Genomic DNA, 7,905 nt, shown 5'->3' with positions numbered 1-7,905 from the left:
ATTTTCATGAGACCACAATGAACAAGCAAAACACCAACATCACGTCCCGACAGTTCACATATCGTTCCCGACAGATGGTTTCTGTAATTCTCGACAGTTGGGAATAATAATGGCTTCCTAACCTACACTACTGGGTTGCCTATTATGGCTATGCTATTTCTGCACGTACACAAATGACGTGACCAAAATTTTCTTACCACAAAATACTATACATAATTTCCTACAAAGGGCCATCCATTTACTACACACTTGCATTAATTTTGACAATTTAAGCATCTCCTCCACTTTCTCCATCAGACTCGTCTGAGCTAATGACAATTACTTCTGGAGGTGGAACATGAGCCACCCATTCATCCGAGTCAGACGGTGATTCGACTGGACCCCTGACCTCGAAGACATGATCGAGAACGTTGTTCGGTGACTTAGATTCTGCACTTGACACTTCATTTGACTCAGTACCATGGTGCTCAACTCTTACCTTCTCATCATCTAACAATAAAATGATGGGAAAATCAGCGGATAAACCTAGTATCAACGGATGCATATTGGAGTTGAATATTTCGTTGCTGGAGATGGATGAACACATTATCTCGTATCAACTACCTGTTTCAAAATGGGAGTCTCATAACATATGGAATAACATCTGAAATGTACTTTTATAGACAATACTTGTGATGCCTTCAACATGTCAGTCTACTTGTATTGGAAGGACTTGTTAGTTGCAAAAAATGATGAACTTATAATATCTAGAATAACATGTTAAACTAAGACACTTGTATTGGACAATCCCACCATTTCTAATTTTCGAAAAGCAACATTTATAAAATTGAACGGCCTGCATAGTTGAACTGTCGATCCCGACAGATATTTTATTCATTCTCGACAGTTGACAAAAACGTGCATTGTACTAAAGATCGTGTAACTTCGAGTTTGGTAAACTACAGAATAAATGAAGAAGATTAAATAGAAGTAGCTATTTTTTACCACAATGTTGTTCAACTACGTTGAAAGTGTCACAATGCTTTTCAGGTAAGTTCAAAGTGGCACAACACATTGGCTGCAAAATTGCTTCTAGGCAACAATGATCTCATGGTATTTATAATCATCCTAAAAGGAGGAAGCAATTACTTCATTATCTACCGAATCACCAAGTCCAATCTCTAATTAAATTTGAAAAGCAATTGGTGTGATGTTTGAATATAATAAGTGTACATTTATTCCCCATTGTACCATAATTATTATGACATTTGCAGTGACTTGAATAGTTCAATGATTTGTAAAATTGATGTTATCTGGTTTCTTGCAACAAAGTACTTCTCAGTTGCCAGCTTGTTAGTTACACCATAGTTGTAATGCTATAGTTTCTCACAAAACAAGCTAATCGTCTTACTCCACATACGAACATACCAGTGACAAGGAAATATACTAAAACTCATTTGTTAATTAGTTGTACCATGGTAGTCATGACTTTGGTAGTTTTAATAGATCCTCATCTTAATCCAATCTATAGTTTACGAAGGCACTATGACATTCAATCCCACCATCAACTCCTAAATGGATATTCGTAAAACGTTTACATACAATAAATTTGTGCTCAATATAATGTACCAGAGTTGACAAAAATTGAATCAAGGCACGAAGTACCATAAGTAGGATTCACGTAACATAGTACAGCAGGGTAACTTATATAGTTTGTAACACTACAACAATGTCAACATAGGTAAACAGTGACACGACATTCATGACGGGAATTGCAAAATGTGAGGAATGCGTCAAAGTGTCACCACGCTTGCCAACTAGCTTGGGTGATAGATAAATTACAGAAATGAATTAAAAGGCCACAAGTATCCAAGCAATTAACATACATCCTTCACCAACTAAATCAAGTCAAAAAAATTGCAAAAGCATGTTCAACCCCATCGTCATGCTACATTCGGCAATTCATCCACAGTTACTTCTATTTTTGCTTTGCGCCCCCCTTCGTGTACGGAGTCCTGGTAGCAGGTGTTGGACGTCGGAGCCGGGCCGATCGTCGCCTGGTTGTGGTAACTCCCCCTCTTGCTCGGGCTCCAGTGGCGGGAACTAGGAAAGTGCAGAATAAGCAAATGACACGAAAAATAAATTCAGTTCTCGATAAACGATGAAATACCTTGCACTTCATTGGTTCCAGCGGGCACTGGCATGGGGTCATTGTCGGGGCATGGCTTAATGTCTGCCGTGTCTATCAAAAACAACGATGAAACATTTTGAGTGTACTACTTTTGGTAATTTTCAAAACATGCCAAGTGTATGAAATAACAAAGTCCAAATTTCCTCATAAATGACCCACATACCTTGTAGATGTTCGGTTCCAATAGGCAGCATGTCCTGCTCTTCTTCATAGTTTCTAGGTGACGGTTGGTGGCCCTCTTCGACTACAACAAATGAGCATTTGCAAAGTAAGTGGATGCCTGAAATTGCAATTTTTCAATTTGTGATAAACAATGCAATACCTTAGACTTCTTCGGTTCTAGTAGGCATTGGCACAGGGTGATCTTCTGGGCATGGCTGAATGTGTGATATGTCTGCTTAGAACAATAATGAAACAGTGAGTGGAAAATAAATTTGCCAATTTTCAAAAAATGCGAAGCAAATAAAATAATAATTCACTAATTTACTCATAAATAACCCACATGCCTTGCAGACATTCGGTTCTAGTGAGCAGAGGCATGTCTTGCTCATCCGGGCATGGCTCCATGTGTTCTTCAGTAATGCACATACCGTCTCCCTCTTGCCTGTCAATCCCCATGTCTTTGTCAGGATCGTCACGCGACGGGTGGTGGCTTGCATAGTCTGCAAAGCCTCCGTAGTTGCAATGAATGAACAATTGTCATACAGAACATGTCAATGTGTGTAGGGTTAAAGTAAACATTATCATAAAGAAATGTAGTACGCATATGGTGAATTACCTGATTGTCTGGAATCGAGGTCCATATCAGCCGCATGTACTATGTTTGTAGAGCCGGATGCAGGGACAACGGTGGATATGAAGTCCTTTAATTTTTTAAATTCGTTGGACACGTGCTACATGATTTCGAGCTTCACGGTGCAGAGCCGCATTTCTATAAAAATTATTTGATCCAGCAACATGCCCTGAACATCATCTGCTGTGAGGCTCGATCCGGCCATTACAATTGATTGGGCATATGAGGTGGATGGTGCTTGCATGGGAGAAGTAGCTCTATGTACGTAGGGGGTGGAAAATGTCCCCATCTGCCCACTTCGTCGAGCTCGATCACCATCACTATTCCCACTATCGTGGTCCTCCGAGTCCTCACCTTTGGCCTCTCCACTGTCATCCGCTCCTGACTCCTTCTCCTCGCCATTGGTCTTACTACCCTTATGGGCCTCATCAGAAGTCTCATCCTTGGAGGTGTCTTCTTCGGGTGTGCCTAAACGCTCTGCGTGGAACTGTGGAGCAACACCGTCCTTGGAAAGGTCGTCCAATGCAGAGACATGATGACCATCGAATGGTAGAAGAGTGGCGATATGAGGTTATTCACGCTCAACTTCGGTAGGGCGCAGTGTCGCGTACATATGTAGCTACAACATACACGTAGTCGTTAGGAATTCACCACATGCTACAATGATGAATGGAACGTAGATGTAACATAAATTTTACCTGTACATTTTTTAAGAAAGCATCGTACGTACACTGCTACGACTACTTTGTTGATGTCTAGCTGAGAAGCCGTTGGAAAGGTTCACCAAGACGCCGACCAAACCGATCACCAATTTCGGGTACCACCTCAAATGCCCATATTTGTTACAGTAGAAAAGGAATGTAAGTTCACGACGAAACCAACAACTACATACATTTGCATTGGAATAATGAATACGTCAAATAAAGGTACCGCACAGTAATGGGAAAGCCATGGACCGTGTAGCTAACCGCCTTCTCCTTCTTTTCCGTCGCATCCAAAAATTTTCTTGCCCAACGGCCCCTAAAGCCCCTTATCAAACGTCCATACGATATTCTACCCCAAGGATATGAAAAGAACAAGTCCAAATCATCGACAATCGACAACGTCTCTATATCGATACCAACATTGTTATTCGGAGCATTGAAGACTCCTTCGATGATCAAGGCAAGGCCGAGCTTGTACCGATCGACTCGAGGCGTTGACGATCGGAGAAATATCTGCTCCAGTTGGGCGCACGAAATCTTGTCCACATGTTTAAAGTATTTGTCCTTTAGTCTTCTCTTGTCAAGAACTCGTTCCATGACGTTGTCATCCGGGAGAAGACCACACCTTAATCCCATCACAAGGGCATACTCTTGGATCCCAAACCTGGCGAGGTGGCCTTGCAAGTTGAACCACAATTCATGCCGCTTATCTGTTCGTATGCATCAGAATACAAGCTGTTGGATTAATTGGGTAGAGAACTAGAGATCCGAAACCTTCGACAAGAACCCAAGGTATGAGTTACGGAAGTCTTCTCGTTGTCGCTCGTCAAAATGTTTGACGACTGTTTTTACATAACGTAGATTACTTCTCTGCGATATGTGGCCTTGTAGGCATGCATTCTCTGGAACAAGAGGCTCAAGATTCATGTCTGCAAAGACAACAAGAAATGAATGCGTCAGACGAGAATATCAACTTTCTACCACATATACACCAAAAACCACAAGCATGTTGTGAAGTTTCATTCAATAGTTCCATGCAGTATAATGAGTACCACCCACAACATCAAAATCAGCAAATGAAAGCAAGGTTATGACACACATAACATAAACATTGAAATGGAAGATATGACCACATCAATCAAGAATTCCACCAAATGCATACGACTATCACCTATATTACTTCAAGTTACTGGAAATTGGATGCTGCATTTTGTTAGAATCTTCATAATGATTTTCAAACAATCAATAAAATAGCCTTAATTCAGACTACTTCACTTCAGACATTGTTGCATGCAAAAAAAAAAAAAAAAGGAATACCGAAATCTAAACGCATATGACATAGGAATTACATTTTTTACTGGTAGGGCAGGGCTAGGCTGGTAGGAAGTGAACTGTCGGTCCTGACATTTTATCCATCCATAGGTTCATCTGTCGAGAATGACTGAGGCTAACTGTTGGGAACGACAGTTCAATCACAATTGTCGATAGATAAACTGTCGGGAACAAAACATGAAATCCACAAGGATGCTGTCAAGTGTATCGAGAGTTCCAGCTAAATGCAGCGAGTACCACCCACAACAGATAGATTACAAGTGAAAGCAAGGTTTTGTCCACATTACACAAGTAACATAAACATTTGAACTGAAGATATGAGTGTCAATCAAGATTTCTACCATATACATACGAGTACCACGCATATAACTTCAAGTCATGCTTTAGGAATGTACTTTTGTGAGATCGAGATAAGAACTAAACTTTAATTGTTCATCTCAAAATTTTCAACCCAAACGAATTGTCCTATAGATGCAAAAGCTAAGTAATTTATCGATTCTAGAACACTTTCAAATTTTAAATGATGAACATAATAGTGGTTTAGGGTCATACATTTGATTGAGAGCATATCTATTTACCAGAGTATGAATAACACTCCACTCATTCAAGTACTGTACTTTAGTCATGTCATACAGTCGTCCATGTTCAATTTATCTGTATCCCGCAAATGCAATTTATCTGCCATATTGTTCACAGTGGAAAGCCCAACAAATGACATCTACTGCCATTTCCTTGATTTTTACTTCATACTATTCAATAAGTTTGACCAACAGTCATATGTGCACTACATTTTTCGAAATGAATGTGTTTAACTGAAAAGTCGATGAGCATCCAAGACTTAATCAAGAATCGCAAAACCATACATCAATAGTAAAGTAAACATTTTATTATCTTTTTCAATTTTCCCTTTTTTTCTTTTCCTGTTACACCTGTTAAAATTGCCACGTGGGACTACCCCGATCTATTTAAGCATTTTTATTATTTATAGAAAAGAAATACAACATGACGACTGAAACAAAAATGTAACTTAAAAGAATTTCTTCCAGCTACTTTATGATGTGCTTTACGAGAATTTACCTGTCTTTGCTTTCTAACAAACCTTGTAAACTCGGCCGAACCCACCTCACCCAACAAGCACTCTGGCCTACAGTTTTTTGTAGTAGCCGCAACTTCACGAAATGTAAATGTTTGTGCAACAGTATTTGCTATTGGTTATTTTGGAATCATTGCTTCCTTCTTCGAATCTTGCTACTATGAGGTTTTGACTTATCTGGGAAATGTAGAGCAAATGTGGAAAGGTTAAGAGGATGGAATATATAACAAAAAGAAAATTAGTGAACATGAAACTGTTGAAAAACAATAAACTTCAAAATAAATCCGTTCTCGTGGACAAACAAAATCTCTACACAAACCTAACATGATGTCAAATCTCATTTGGAGATTAATAATGTTTTCACCTCTGATGCTAAAAGAACATCATATGTGACATATATTTGGGTAAATATGTAAGCTCAATTAGATGTGGTGCTATGAGACCTATTTATTAGACATATAATGTACTGCTACATACAAGTATGTTTTAGTAGCTACAGTATTATATATCATTACTCTTTGAATTCTGGATGAAACTAAAAACAAAAATAAGATTTGACATCATACCAATTTCAGTGCAAGGATCAATGTGTTTGTGTAACATTCATTACAGTTCTACATTCATTACAGTTCTACTCTCCACCTTCCCTTGCTTAGGGCCATTACAAGCATTATTTACAATCGATGTTTAAGTAATAAATATGAATTTGCTTAAGCAAGGGAACATACAATGGCAAAAGAAAAATCACTACAAACCCTCATCGGGCATAATACATTATGAACTCATATTCAAGGTGTGTTTGACATAGAAAAATGAAGGAAATATTCATTGGGTCATAGATTTAGAAAATTATACTTTTATTATTTTTTTAAGCTATATGTACTAAATATTTAGTAATATACTAAATATCGAAGTGCTTGAATTATTTTCATCTAATTTCTCCTTCGTACCTAGAAAGAAAAGAGTGTTTTCATGGAAAACCCATAAAAATTTGGTAAGAATTAAGAGTTCTAGGTGCATCAAAATGAAATTGCATTAATAAGTTCTACCAAAAGATCATAGAGGTAATAATGGGCTTAGCATTCCACCACATAAATACTTGCTTATCATGAAACTACGTTAAAATTAGATTACATTAATGAGTTCTATGAGAAATCGAAGTACTAGTTAGCATTATAAATTAGTTCCACCAGAAAATCGTAGATGTAATAATGTCTCGAACCACTCGGGCCCACCTTCAACATATTAATAATCTGACTTACTAGTACTGTTTCGTTTTTTTTTCTTTTTTTTTTACATTGTTTGGTACTTTTGTCCCATCAAGTTTTTGCTGAAGCTTTTAACAAGCTATTTATTGTATAGATAGCCATTCTGAAGGGTATTCTGTAAATAAAATAACATTTTGATAGACTTGTTAGATTTCCACAATTTTTCGATCTGAATTGGTATCTTTAAAATATGTTTATCAACTAATTATTTATCCCGCTATATATGAAAAAATGGGAAAGGACAATGACAACCGCCATTCATTGAGAGGATTATTACTAAGACAATGGAAAACATATGGCTGGCAATAAAAAAAATTTCGTAGTCGATTCAATTACAATATCTTCTTTGCTAATCAATTGAAGAGGACGCAAGTGAACAATTTAGGTATAATGTGGACCATCAATATGAAATTTGTACCTCATGAATTACGTTTTTGAGCAGATTGTTTTAAAAAGTTTACTTATTGGTGGCCAAATCCAAACTAAGAGAAGAAAATTATCCCTATATATTAATATCAATAGTAGAAGTTATTTGAGATTTTTTT

This window comes from Olea europaea, chromosome 16, assembly GCF_002742605.1.
Source record: "Olea europaea var. sylvestris chromosome 16, O_europaea_v1, whole genome shotgun sequence".
Taxonomy (NCBI): Eukaryota; Viridiplantae; Streptophyta; class Magnoliopsida; order Lamiales; family Oleaceae; genus Olea; species Olea europaea.
The sequence above is the reverse complement of the archived record's forward strand: the minus strand, read 5'-3'. Positions refer to the sequence as shown.